The sequence below is a fragment of the Lolium rigidum genome, chromosome 5 (assembly GCF_022539505.1).
Source record: "Lolium rigidum isolate FL_2022 chromosome 5, APGP_CSIRO_Lrig_0.1, whole genome shotgun sequence".
Classification (NCBI taxonomy): Eukaryota; Viridiplantae; Streptophyta; class Magnoliopsida; order Poales; family Poaceae; genus Lolium; species Lolium rigidum.
The window spans coordinates 265,648,110-265,662,856 of record NC_061512.1 but is presented as its reverse complement, the minus strand read 5'-3'; positions in this window follow the sequence as shown (position 1 = coordinate 265,662,856).

Genomic DNA, 14,747 nt, shown 5'->3' with positions numbered 1-14,747 from the left:
TTGCCAACCATCGGGTGAGGAAACTCCTAGATGTCTCACCCTTCTTCTGGATGCAAGCTTGAAGGTCGCTGGTGGTGGCCGGTCTCTTGTAGGTACCCCTGAAGTGGTTCTCGAAAGCCTTCTTCAGGTCCAACCAGCAAAAGATGGTGTTCTCCTCGAGGTCGCTGAGCCAAACACGAGCTGGACCAATAAGGTACAACTGGAGCATGCGGCAGGCTATATTCGGGGTTCCTCCGGCGAAGGTTACTGCGTTGTAGTAATCCTCGATCCAGGTATCCGGCCTCTCGCTGCCATCATAATGCTTCAGATTTCCTGGTAGCTTAAGGTTCAGGCTTCTTGGCTTTGGTTCCTCTCGGATCATCTGGCCAAAGCATCTTGGACCGATGTAGTCGGATCTATACTCGTTGAGACGATCCCGGGCATCACGAGGGGCACCGCCGGGTGATTTTGAGCGGGAACGGGATCTCCGGCCTCTGCCTCCGCCTCCACCTCCGCCTCCACTTGGTGGTGGTGAGGGAGATCTGCGAGGGGGCCTGTAAGATGATCTTCCGCCTTCGGACTCGTGGCGTGGCTCCCTCGGCTGGCTCCGGCTTCGGTGGCTCCTTTCCTCTTGGTGGTGGTCGCCTCCGTCGTTCCGGCTCCTGCGTGGCTCAGGTGCGTACTCCTCGTTCCGGCTCCTCCTTGGTTCCGGATCGCGTCCTTGGCTTCTGCGAGGCTCAGGGTCGCGTTCTTGGTTCCGACGAGGCTCAGGCTCGCGTTCTTGATTCCGGCTTCTGCGTTGCTCCAGCGTGCGCTCCCTGTTCCTGTCTCTAGGAGCCGGCATCGCGTCGCGGATGTTGATTCCGCCTGGCCCATGGGGCCTGGGGTTTCCGGCAGGACTGCGACGTCGAGGGGGTAGCGGAGGACGCGAAGCTCGGGGTGGTGGTGATGGAACACGGTATTTGTCTCTGCCAGTGTACATCGCACCCTTTCCCTTTTCCTGATCTTTCGGAGCTGAATCCGATGGTATTGGGATTGGATTTGGATGATCTCTGACTTTCCTCCTGCGCTCCGTAGATCCGGTGCGCGACTCGTCATCACGATGTTGACTTGGTATGGCGTCCTTCCGCGCGGTGGATATGCATTGTTCCGGATTGGATGCTAACCCGCGCGAAGTGTCCGCCTTGCTCGTTGCTCGCATTGTCGAAGCAACGAGCTTACGGACGTAGTTGATATCAATCTCCTCGTCCTTCTTTTTCAGGAGCTCCGCAGCCTTCTTCATGTTATCCTTTGGAGTTGCGAGCGGCTGCTGCTCGGTGGGTGTTGCGAAGGTAATCTTGCGGGGAAGGATGGCTTCTCGCCTGATTCTAGCTTCTTCCTCCTGCACAAACTTTACCTTGGCCTCCCAGTGCCTCTCGAGTTGCCCGACCTTTTCGAGAGATTCATCAACCTCGCGATCCTTCTTCCGAAAGTGTTCCACGAAGTTCGCCGCTATGGTTCTTTCTTCCGCCATGGCGGCTGCGGTCCTGGCGAACTTCGAGCCGTCGCCGGCATCTCCTGTCTTTTGGCTTCTAAGGCCTCCGGATCTGCAGCTTCCTCGGGAGTTATTGGCTTGTTGAGGATATCGGATTTTGCGACTAAATCCATGCGTGCTTGCTCGACCATCTCTTCTGGTGACAGGACATCGTTTCACGGTCGCACCCGTTCTAACGAGGGCCTTACGTTGGATGGTCCTGGGTCGGAGTTGGAGGCTTCGTCTTCCGTGTCCGGCTGATCCAGCGGTGCCACGGTTGCTAGAACCTGCATTGGCTGGGCGGATTCCACTTCAACTTGCTCACCACCTCCGAGTTCCTCGAGCTTGCGGTTGAATTCCTCTGTGTTCATGGATGAAGTGCCGCCATCTTCTTCCCCGATTGCGAGCTCCTTTGTCAAGCGATTGTATTCTTCTGTGCCTATTGAGGAGGCATCATCGGAATTTGGGCTCAAGTTTCCGAGGATAGATTCCTCAGGGTTTTCGGCTTCCTCTTGTCCCGGAGCGTCGCTGTCTCCGACTGCTTCTGGCAGATCCGGAGCTACGTTGTTTCCGGGTGCCTCAACCTGCAAAGGATCGGCCTCGTCCTGGTGGAGGGCGTCTCCTGCGGTATGGGCCAAGAAGTGCACGAAGTGACACCTTTGCTTCTCTAGCACCTGGGAGACCCAGGCGGATCTGCATTGGTCTTCCACCGTTTTCTCCTGCTCAGGGGCGGATTGGGTGGGCTTTGATTTTTCCTGATCTAAGGCGGAATCTTCCTTAAGAAGCTCCTGCGACTCGAGATCGGATCTTCGCGACGGCGTCCAGCTCGGCGGCGGACGCGTCAGCGTTACTACCGAGTGCGTTTCCGTCGGAATCGACGGTCTCGCCGATGAAGATGTGGATGCCGCCGATTGGGACGATGGAGAGCTTGACGGGGTTTGACCTAGCCGGAATCCAGAATTCGTCCGGAGGGACGATCGGAAAATTCCCGGCGTAGAGTACGCGCCCCACAGCGATCGAGTCGTCGTAGCTTCCCATGGCGGAGCCCTCCCGGTTCCGGCCTCCAGACGCCTCGGGCCCCACGGTGGGCGCCAACTGTCGTTGCCTAATCGACAATACCTCGGAGGGGGGATCCTCACGAGGGGGAAAAGAAGTAGGGGCCATAGGGCGGAGTGCACACGGGACGGTGGTACGCGAGTTACCCAGCTTCGGAACACCTGCGCGATGACAGGGCCTACTGCTGCTTGTCTGGAATTATCTGGGCGCTTGCGCGTTGTTACAATGGTTGTGGTTGTGCCTCTAGGGCTCCCAGGATCCGGCTTATAAAGGCGCACGGATCTAGGGTTTACATGGAGAGTCCTAGCCGGAATACAAGTTGCCTAACTACGGTACAATATCTTGCCGTGTACGTCAAGGATCCGCCTTCCTTATGGCCGTATTGGATCCGGATACTTTATGGGCTTCCACGGATCCGGCCTCCTTCGTAGGTCGGTTAAGATCCGGCTCCAAGTTCCTGGGCTGGACTTCATCCTTCTTGATCATCAGCAACTGGGCCGCCCGATGGGCCCCATGCCACCATCACCGTCTGTGGGCCAGCCGGGCTTGCCGGATCTAGGCCATGTCGTTGATATACCCATAAAGTATACCCACAACAGGCCTCATCACACATACTCTCTGCATGGGTCATGCATTCCTACCTTATCATTTCCTGCCCAGAGTTGCACCGGTGACCTACATGCACTAAGTTTTGTTTCATACGGGTCTGACTGGAGCGATTCTGACGACATTGTATATCTCCCATGATGAATGCAATAGAGTCTATAGGCGTACCAATGGATTATAGTTCACATGAAATGATAGACCGATTGTACTTTCATTGCCTTTCCTACCTACCAATCTTTCATGCCATCATGTCGCCGACCCTTTTACTTTATGCACTGCTTACCACCTCATGTGCATCTCTTAGTGGTGCGCACTATTATTTGTATTCTAATTGGCACGAATTGAATAATAGGATTCTATATATATTGACAATTTTATGATAAAAGTTATGCGCGTGAATAAAATTTACCCAAAATGACATAAAATAACGGTCAGGTGGAATTGAAGATCAGTTTGCACATTGGGTTCGTAAAGAAGTGGTCTTTAAATAAGACCAATCTTGAACGTGTTTGAGACATGACGTTTTCCCGCCAAAACTTTGCGTATCGTTCCCACCCCTGCCATTTTCCCGCCCAACTTTGAGACACGACATTTTCCTGCCAAAATTTGGCGACTTATTCATGTATCGGCCACTTTCCCGAGCAACTTTCAGACACGATGTTTTCCCACCAAAACATTGCGTACCGTTCCCGACTCTACCACTTCCCGCCCAACTTTGATACACAAGGTTTTCCTGCCAAAACTTTGGAGTACCATTCTCAACATGTCCACTTTTCCTCCCAACTTTGAGACACGACGTTTTCCCGCCAAAACTTTGGCGAACTGTTCTTACACCGGCCACTTTCCCATCCTACTTTGAGACACGATCTTTTCTCGCTTAAATTTTTGTGTACCGTTCCCACCCCGGTCACTTTTCCGCCCAACTTGAGACACAACATTTTCCCGCCAAAACTATGGCGCACCGTTCCCGCCCTGGCCACTTTCCCGCCCAACTTTGAGATACGATGTTTTCCCGCAAAAGCATTGGTGTACTGTTCATAAAATGGCCACTTTCCTGCCCAACTTTGAGACACGACGTTTTCCGCGAAAACTTTGGCGTAGCGTTCCCGCCCCGGCCACTTTCCCGCCCTACTTTGAGACACGATGTTTTCCTGCTAAAACTTTGGCGTACCATTCTTGCCCCGAACACTTTCCCGTCCAACTTTGAGACACAACGTTTTCCCGCCAAAATTTTGACGTATCGTTCCCACCCCGGCCACTTTCCCGCCCAACTTTGAGACACGACATTTTCCTGCCAAAATTTCGCGAGTCGTTCCACCACCGACCACTTTCCCACCGAACTTTGAGAAACGATGTTTTCCCGTCCAACTTTGAGAGACGATGTTTTCCCGCTAAAACTTCTGCGTACTGTTCCCGCTCCGACCACTTTCCGTCCAACTTTGAGACACGATATTTTCCCGCCAAAAGTTTGGCATACCGTTCACATTGGCGTACCGTTCCTGACCTGGCCACTTTCCCGCCCAACTTTGATACACATTGTTTTGCCGCCAAACTTTGGCGAGTCGTTCCCGCACCGGTCACTTTCCCGCCCAACTTTGAGACACTATGTTTTCCCACCAAAAACTTAGGCGTAACGTTCCCGCCCCAACCACTTTCCCGCCCAACTTTGAGACACGACTTTTTTGGCAAAAACTTTGTTGTACTGTTCCCGCCACGGCCACTTTCCTACCCCACTTTGAAAAACGACGTTTTCCCGCCGAAACTTTGGCGTGCCGTTCCCGCCTCGGCCATTTTCTCGCCCTACTCTGAGACATGTCATTTTCCCGCCAAAACTTTTGCATACCGTTACCGACCCGGCCACTTACCCGCCCAACTTTGAGACACAACGTTTTTCTGCCAAAACTTTGACGTACCATTCCCGACCCGGGCACATTACCGCCCAACTTGTAGACACGTCGTTTTCCCGCCAAAACTTTGGCGTGCCGTTCCCAGCACTTTCACTTTTCCGCCCTACTATGAGACACGACGTTTTACCGCCAAAACTTTTGCGTACCGTTCTCGACCCGGCCACTTTCCTGCCCTACACTGAGACACAAAGTTTTCCCACCAAAATTTTGCCGTACCATTCCCGACACGGCCACTTGACCATCCTACTTTGAGACACGATGTTTTCCCGCCAAAAAATTTGCGTACACTTCCCGACCCAGCCACTTTCCTGCCCTACATTGAGACATGAAGTTTTCCCACCAAAACATTCGTGTACCGTTCCCGACCCGGCCACTTTCTCGCCCTACTTTGAGACACGACGTTTTCCCGCCAAAGACTTTGGCGTACTGTTCACAATCCGGCCACTTTCTCGCCCTACTTTAAGACACGACGTTTTCCCGCCAAAGACTTTGACATACTGTTCCCAACCCGGCCACTTTCCCGCCCTACTTTGAGACACGATGTTTTCTCGCCAAAACTTTGGCGTACCGTTCCCGCCCTGTCCACTTTCCCACCCAACTTTGAGACACGATGTTTTCCCCCCAAAACATTGGCGTGGCGTTCCCGACCTAGCCGCTTACCCGCCCAACTTTGAGACACGACATTTTCCTGCCAAAACTTTGGAGTACTATTCCTGACCTAGCAGTTCACCGAGACTAATGTGTCATCATGGATTGTCTCCTGGCCATTCTTTGCATAGGCCTCATCACACATACTCTATGCATTGCCACGCATTCCCACCTTGTCATTTCCCGCCCAAGAGTTGCACTGGTGACCTACATGCGCTAAGTTTTTCTAATATGTGGTACGATTGGGGCGATTCTTATGGCATTGTGAATCTCCCATGAAGCATGCAATATGAGTCTATAGGAGTACCAATGGCATATAGCTCACATGAAATGATAGGCACACTTGCCGCACGCGACACTCTATTTGGTACTGAGACACTTCAAAATGATTTACAAATCATGTGATTTTGATTATACCAAAATAGTTTTATCTAGAAAATCCGAACTAAATCAGTCTAGAATTACATTTGGGCAAAACTCATATAAAATGCCCTTAAAATCATTTGGTGAGTGGAACCTGGTTTGGCGCCCAATTTATCATCCGCTTCGTTCCGAGCTGTAATATTTTCCTTAGTTCTCGGCTGACTTGGCGGAAATAATTAATTCTCCTGGCTTCCTTCCTTTTCTTTTTTCTCGTCGCACGCCGAGAATCAATTAATGCTCCCGCTTCCTTCCTTTTCTTTTTCTCGTGCGCTAACTATTCATCGGTCAATACTCGCGATCAACTCCCAGACGTGCATATTATATTCCCTTCTTCCACTATGTGACCTCACAATCAATCCAAGGCTAATTTACACGGGCCCAAGGGAACTGCTGGTGGCTGTCTCATCTATGGTGCCAAATTAACCACACAAAATAAACCTAAATTTTCACGCACTCCACCCGTAATTGCCCCGGAATAAGAAACCAAACTGGTAGAACTAGTTAATACATACTACCTCCATTTTAAGCAATAAAAAGTCCTTGTTTTACATGCTTTTTATTTGACAAAGAATCACTTCAAATAAATAAAAATTAGTTTTATGAAATTAGTATCATTAAAAAGTGCTTTTCAATATGAATCCAACGATAGTAATTACATATAATATAATAAAAAAATTGCTCAATTTTTATGATCAAAATTCGTCTTGAAATATGTGTACGCCTTATTCATTGAAACGGAGCTGAGCTACTATAACCAGTGCCAGCTTTAGTTATAGCTTGACTGCAACACATGCACATACCACCTCTATTTCAACCGTAGCTAGTTTAGTACCGTTTTCTACCCTGTTTTCCCCATTCCTCTCTTGAAAATACACATGCCGTGTTTTGCTTGGCTAGATTCGATCAGCTAGCTACTATTACCATCCAATACTACTACTTCTGTTGATGTGGATATAGCTATCTCGGATACTAGAAAAAAAGGCAACACTTATGAGTTCTTCATCTAGCTCACAACTAGTACTACCACAACTTGGAGTCTTGGGCGACAAGTAAAGTTGCCACCCTCAGGCGTCTAGTACGACACCTCCCGAACGACCATAAACGTCGACATGTACCTATCGACTATGACCTCTGTCATGAGTTTCAAATCAATAGCTCATACAGTCTGCTACACCATCTTGCACATTTGTCAATGAAAACACTTATATTGATATGTTTGTTAAGTATTTTAAGTAGTACTACTACTACTAACTACTAGAGAGCTAGCTAGCTGAGCCCATCGTTAAGCCGTGAACGAAGTAAATGGCATCAGCCTCGCCCTTTGCATACACGGCGCTAGCTGTTGCCGGGTTGGGTGCCGTGTAGACCAGTCGACGATCTTGGTGGTCACCAGCAGCTGTTTGTAGCAGCGTTGCAGCGACTTTTATGCTGGAAAAGAAGTTCCTTGTCGGTGAGGAGGACAAAGCCTAAGGCCTCATGTTGGTATGGTATAGTATGCTGGAAAAGAAGTTCCTTGTCGGTGAGGAGGACAAAGCCTAAGGCCTCATGTTGGTATGGTATAGTATGCTGGAAAAGAAGTTCCTTGTCGGTGAGGAGGACAAAGCCTAAGGCCTCATGTTGGTATGGTATAGTATACTCGCAGCCACCAATACGAACAATAGTAATTCCCCTGACCCGATAACCTCGATGCGGTGCTCTGGTGACTTATCGGCATACTCAGGTGACGCAACCACACCGTCTTCCACCTTGATGGTCACCAACAGTTGTTTGCAGTAGTGTTGCAGCGACGTCACTCTGGAAACGATGTTCCTGTCGGCGAGACCTCTTGTTGGTATAGTATACATTTTTCGAGTGACTTTCGACGAACTCGAAGACAAGCGTACGTACAAGGAGAACTGATCACGACGTGCATGTCTAAGCTAGCCTTCTGCCAAGACGAGCACACAACAAAGCTTCACAAGCCTGATTGATTCATAATGTCATGATTTTGTAACATATGCATGCTTCTGGAGCTCTATGCAGCTCTATGCAGGCACTACATCTCGAAAAGAAAAGAAAAGAAAAAGCTCTATGCCGGCAACATGAGTGCATGATCATCCAGATTTTCGAATTACAGATTAATCTGAATTAAATGATATATTTAATATCAATGATTTTACTTTGGTAATATCCATCGTATCCAGAGCCTTTATTTTACGGAAGGAGAATTTCCTCCGGCTGTGCATCCGGTGGTGGCGGCGGCGGCCGCTGGCCGCACATAGGCTTCATGCATGGATGTGCCCAGGATGTGGTGGTAGCCATCGAGGACGGTTCCACATCGAGGACGAGAGAAGATGTTGAGCACGAGGGCATGGCGGGAAGCCGGCAGATGGTGACCATCTATGTACAAAAAGTAAGTTATCGAGTACAACGGATTTTGTACTGTATTTCCCTGTATTCAATTCCCATGTATTTTGTCAACAGAAAATCATGCAAAACAAAGATAAATGCTAGATTGAAAGCTACGAACAGCGGCCGAACAGATGGGCTCGCAGCCTTAGCGCTGCCCGCGGGCAAGCCACGTCTCGATCCTAGGCCCTCACTCCGGGGAAAGTTGTGGTTGCTTCGTCGCGGCGGTCGTCCTGGACGGCTCAACGCCGTCTAGTTTCATATAGTACTTGGTAGTTTGATGACATCTTGTTGCTGGAGCGTTGGACATCAGGACGCGGACGTGGGAGCATACTGAGTCAACGGGCATTTCAAATGCTTGTGCTCATTCACTCCTCAAGCCTATCAAGGGAGATAAGATTCGACTGTTGCCCGGCACAGAAATGGCTTCACGTGCCTGAATGTCACCCAGCAGCCTGTCCCAACAGGCCAGCGGTGAATCAAATTGGCCCAATAGCGCTGCCAGAGTGGCCCAAGACAACGAGCTCCTTACAATGTTTAGTCCCACCTTGCTAAGCTAGAGAGGTTGGGAGCAACTTATAAGGGGGGCATTCCATTGTCTTCTAATTGGTAGAACCGGATGCAGCCATGCAGTACATGTATAGCGCGTGCGCTCGCGTGAATATTCGCGACTTAAGACTTTGGACGCTTGGCGACGGCGCGGAACTTTTTTTTTTGTTTATTTATTCTCTAAGGAGCAATCTAAACTGTACATTGAATTCTTAAATATGCAAATTGAATTCTTTTCTTGTAGCTATACAGTAGTTTTTAGTTTAGATTGCTAAGGTTAAGCAGAAACAAACAAAGCAAAGTCTAATCTGGGCATGATTAATGAATCATGCAATATCTTCCTGTTATTTCAGTTTTGATCATTTCTCTTCACTAGAACCTGAACATGACAGCATATTTTTGTATGGAGACCACATTAAACACGTTACCTTGATCATGTTAATGTTACTTATGTAGAAAGTTAGTCCTTATACCATCCCTGTACCCATTATTAACATTGAATAAAGTCTAGCTCAAAAAAGGCAACCTAGAATTACGCTTTCTGAATTCAGGTCCCGGTAAATGAATGGCGCCGGCAAACTGTGAACTTGCGGTTACTTTCCAAGAAACATGTCATCAGAAGATAGTATCTCCTCTATCCTGTGATCCAAATGTGGTGCAACTTGATCCTCTCGGGGAAAATTTTATTATCTCACTAGACACCTAGCATTGAAATACATGGTGTTGCACTATGCATTTACACAAATAAGCGGCTGATTTGGTAGAGATGGCAACGCGGTGGGTGTATTTATCTCTCTCTGCCGGGAATTCATTTCGGCTTCGGTCTGGGGGAGAAGTGCCATCGTTGATCCCTGTAACTGGATAGTAGTTAAGACATACTGTCAGTCTTGTGCCAATGCTACTAAGAGAAACTCTGGGAGCCGCTTGCACCTCCTTATCTCCTGCTTTTTAGCTGGCTTTTCCACAGGCCAAGCTCCAGATTAGGATTTACACGCTCTGATTTTTTATTTTTTTGAGAAAAATTTACACGCTCTGATGGCATTTCTTCTCTGAAAGAGATTCGTTGGAAATGCACGAGCGCTCTGAAATGCATTCTGGGCTGAGAGAGAGAGAGGCCGCTATAATCATGTTGGGCCTCACTGAACGCAGTCTGCTTGCTCCCGTGTCTCAAAATTCCCCGCACCTCTCGGTTCCGGCAGCTCGCCTCCGCCGCCGTCCGCGCCGCCGCGGCCGTTCCCGTCGCGTTCTAGGTGTGAGGTTGATCCCCCTCTCTCTCTCCTTCTTCTAACCCTCGGCCCGACGAATGCAACTTGGGAGCAGCGCATCTGAAACCCTAGCTAAACGAACTGCAGCAGCAGGCCGGCCCCGTACTGGATGGAGAAGATTATTTGCTAAGTCGGCATGACTCCAGTGTCTTATTAAATTCAGATGTTGGGTATGGTCCAGATTCTCCTAGTTTTGGGCAGTGAATGATTGGATAAGTCCTATATCTGCCACAATTTGGTTTTCTTGTTTGTTGGTATTCAGGATCTTCAGGGCGCCTTTGAACAATGTTGGCTAGCCTTTGAACAATGTTGGCTAGCCTTGAACATTTTGTAAGCTACCCTTCCATGTGTAATGACTAGTTATATGAATGAACCTAGTCAGTTAATCTCTTTGCTTTAAGCGCTGATTGTTGTGTCACTTGTTAGCTGCGCATGTGGCTAAATGTGAGACACTGGACATTATATATGTTTGTAATTATCAGCATTTTCACCTCTTTCTATTCATCTATGAGGCTGGAACCTTTACTGTCCAACTTGTTATCTGTCACAGCAAAATTTCTATGTCACCCTGAATTGATAAAATTGGAAGTAGTATTCTCATATGTTATTTGAAATAGTTATCTCTTTTGTAGTAATTTAATACCTTGGGAGTCTTGTATCAACTGTTCTGAGTTGTTGTATATATAGACAGTGATTCAATCTTCATATATGGTGTCAAACAACATGTGCTAGACCAAGACAGAAATATATTTTTATTTATTTGTAAGGGAATATTATATTTATTTGTTTCTAGGAGAAGAAAATAGCACAACTGCACAACTCATTCACTGATATGTTTAGTAAAGACTGGTTGTGTAATGCCATGAAGGTTCGCCGTTCATCAACATAGCTGTTACACCCTCTGTTGTTTATCCTTGTTCTGAGTAAACTGTCCATACCATTATAGTTCTGCCTTGAGTTCCTGACTAGACTAGAGTATAATACCTTCATCTATTCTTACTTTTAATCCAGGTTGTTGCCCAAGTGAATTCATTACTGAAGCATCATAAGATTTCTGTTATCCATATTTTAACTTACTGATTTTTCTTATTCTCTACGGAGCAATCTGAACTGTACATTGAATTCTTAAATATGCAAATTGAATTCTTTTCTTGTAGCTATACTGTAGTTTTTAGTTTAGATTGCTAAGGTTAAGCCGAAGGCGTTTGCTCCGGTACAACCCCCTCCCCTAAACTCAAAGCAAACTTAAATACAAGAACGGCTGAGATCGCTTGATACCCTTTCGTTTAATATTAAACGGGTATACGAAGCCCTGTACAAAACCCGTATGATCCAACTAAACTGTATGCCGCATACGTATGTACATAATTATGTAGGTACGCAGATTATTGGTGGCGATTCGTCAGCGCGGTGGCGGTCGTGGCCGCCGGGCGGGAGGAGCAACAAGGCGGTGATGGGCAGCCACGAGGCACTGTGAGGCGAAGCTGGACGAGACGAGTCTCGGCAATGTCTCGTAGGTCCGTACCGGTATGGTTGGAGCGGCGTGCAGGCTAGACGGCGGCGTGACGAACGGCCGGATAGTTCCGCCCCGGACAGTCCGGTGCAATTCGGCCGGACTGTCCATCGCGTTGGGATCGAGACTAACCGGACTGTCTTGCGGTGCTTGCGTTGGACTGTCTTGCGGCACCGGACTGTCTTGTGGTGTTCGCGCCGGACTGTCTTGCGGCGCCGGACTGTCTTGCAGTGGCCGCCGGACTGTCTTGCGGCGACTGTATGCCTATACGTAGGAATACTGAGTTTTGGATTTGGGTTTGGACATGGGCCTAAATAATACCGGTTGGGTTTTGTTGAGTTTGGGGAGGGGTTGTACCGGAGCAAGCCTCTAAGCCGAAACAAACAAAGCAAAGTCAAATCTGGGCATGATTAATGAATCATGCAATATCTTCCTGTTATTTCAGTTTTGATCACTTCTCTTCACTAGAACCTGAACATGACAGCATATTTTTGTATGGAGACCACATTAAACACGTTACCTTGATCATGTTAATGTTACTTATGTAGAAAGTTAGTCCTTATACCATCCATGTACCCATTATTAACATTTAATAAAGTCTAGCTCAAAAAAGGCAACCTAGAGAACGGGGAGAAGAAATGGCGAAACACGCCAGCGAGCGATCTTACATGATCCACTCTTTGGCTCCATCTCCCCTGATCCCACGGTAATTCGTGCTTTAGCAATCTTGTTTTTTTTCCAACGTTCTCTGGCCTAGGAGTGAAGATTGACGGGAGAATTGGAGGAATATTCAGCGCAGCAAGATGACGCAAGTAGAGATGGGGCACGCACGGTGTTTGACGAAATGTCCACACCAAGAGAAGTGAGAAGGCACAAAAAACAGAGCGGTGATCAACCTGTCCGGGCGTGTCCAGGGCTTGGCTCGCGCTCTGTCCGACCCCGCCGTCCGGAATAGGTCTCCCCAGGCGCTCTCCGGCTTCTTCTGCTACAGAGGCAGCAGCCCCGCCCGCTCGCGCCTCGACTTCCTCAACCTGTCCGGGCGGGGGCGGCCGCTGGTCGACCCCTTGCTCAGTTTCGTGCGTGGCTACCAAGAGGTCAGGCCTCTGCACTGCTGCGGCGGCATCCTCATCTGCTACTGCCGGAGAGTCCACATGAAGGAAGCTGAATACGTCGTGTGCAACCCTGCGACCGAGGAAATCTGGGCCGTTCTGACTGTGCCTCGTAATGAACTGCTACCGGGACTCAAAGACACCCGCCTGTGTTTCGACCCTACCATTCCCCGCAGCTTCACAGTGTTCGTGTTCATGCACAATTTGACTGGGATCAGCAGAGTGGAGGTGTACTCCTCGGAAACGGGACAATGGACGTCCATGAAGAGCGAGTGGAGTCCCGGGACTGTCGTGGATTCAAGATGTGTCTTCTTTAATGGCGCTCTGCATTCGACTACTCGTCCACGCTCGCTGGACCAAGAGGGGAAACTGATACGCTGGATGGTTACGGTGGACACCGAGGGGAAGACTTGGAGGAGAATTCAAATGCCACACGACATTGATTCTTCTGGTTGCATTCACTACAGGAAATTGATGCTTTGCCGTGTAGCTATATGTGCACGGCAAAGCCTTAAAAGTGCACGGCAAAGCCTTTGCCGTGTAACCATACACGGCAAAGATCGCACGGCAACAATCGGGACGGCAAACGTATCTTTGCTGTGCGCATGGACAAAAATGCACGGCAAAGACTTTGCCGTGTGCCTTGCTACCCTTCACGGCACATAAAAGCACTTGACGCCGTTCTGGGCGAGACGGCGCCGCTGGTGGGTCCCGGTAAGACACTTTGCCGTGCACCAGCACACGGCAAAGGTGTGCCCTTTGCCGTGCACCCTCACACGGCAAAGACTCAGCCCTTTGCCGTGAGCCTCCCTATGCCGTGCGACCCAAACGGACACGCGGACGCGGGCCGCTGTCCGCGTGTCCGGGCGGCGACCCAAACGGTTCAAAACGGACGGCCCAGCGCGTCCGTTTGGGTCGCGCGGTTGGAGATGCCCTAATAGAGACCAGGCATGTCCAACATAATGATCAGATTGATCATTGGTTCCACGGAAGAACAAAGGTTAGTTGTACTAGCTATGCAATTCTCACATCACTCTCTAAGAAAATTTTCTACCCATAGAAGTATAGCATTATTGTATTTTACCTGTTGGCCAAAAAGTGACCGGTATCACCGAATGGACGGCGCGAACGGCAAAGCACGTACCTAGCTAGAGCATATCTACATCTAGATGCTCTGATTTAAGCATATATAGGAGGCTAAACGAATGAAAGAATATATGCTTATGCTTAGCAGGATCGAAAGGATGCTAACGGGTTAAGTTCCGATGATCCCTTTATTAATTGTATCGTGCATGGTTCTCTATTTCTTGATCCGGTCTGCTTCTCCTAAAAAGATCGAAAGCCCCAGTTGTACATTTTCAGTTTAGCATCTGCTTTCATCGAGACAAAGAGCAAAAGGATGTGCCACTAACAATCTACACGAAAAAGTTGATCTTTTTTTAATAAAGGAAATGTATTAATATCGAGAGATACTAATTATACCCTGTTTCTGCAACAACGTAATATCGTAATGGCAATCCGAATTCACACCGCCAAAGAAAAAACTAAGAAAATAAAATCCTGCTATGGTATCCAGCCCAAGCAGCAACAATACATCCAACACCAAGACAACACCTAAATTTCAGAATCTTCAAAAGCGACGCCTCTAGAGGAAGGGAACACTTCACGAACACCGTCGTCGCTCGATCAAAGATCTTAGATTTTCACCTTGAAGATAGCCCCCGCTCTCAAAACAACATGTGCGGTCGTCCCCATCTGCATAATGCTAATGTGAAACCCAGAGCACTAAAC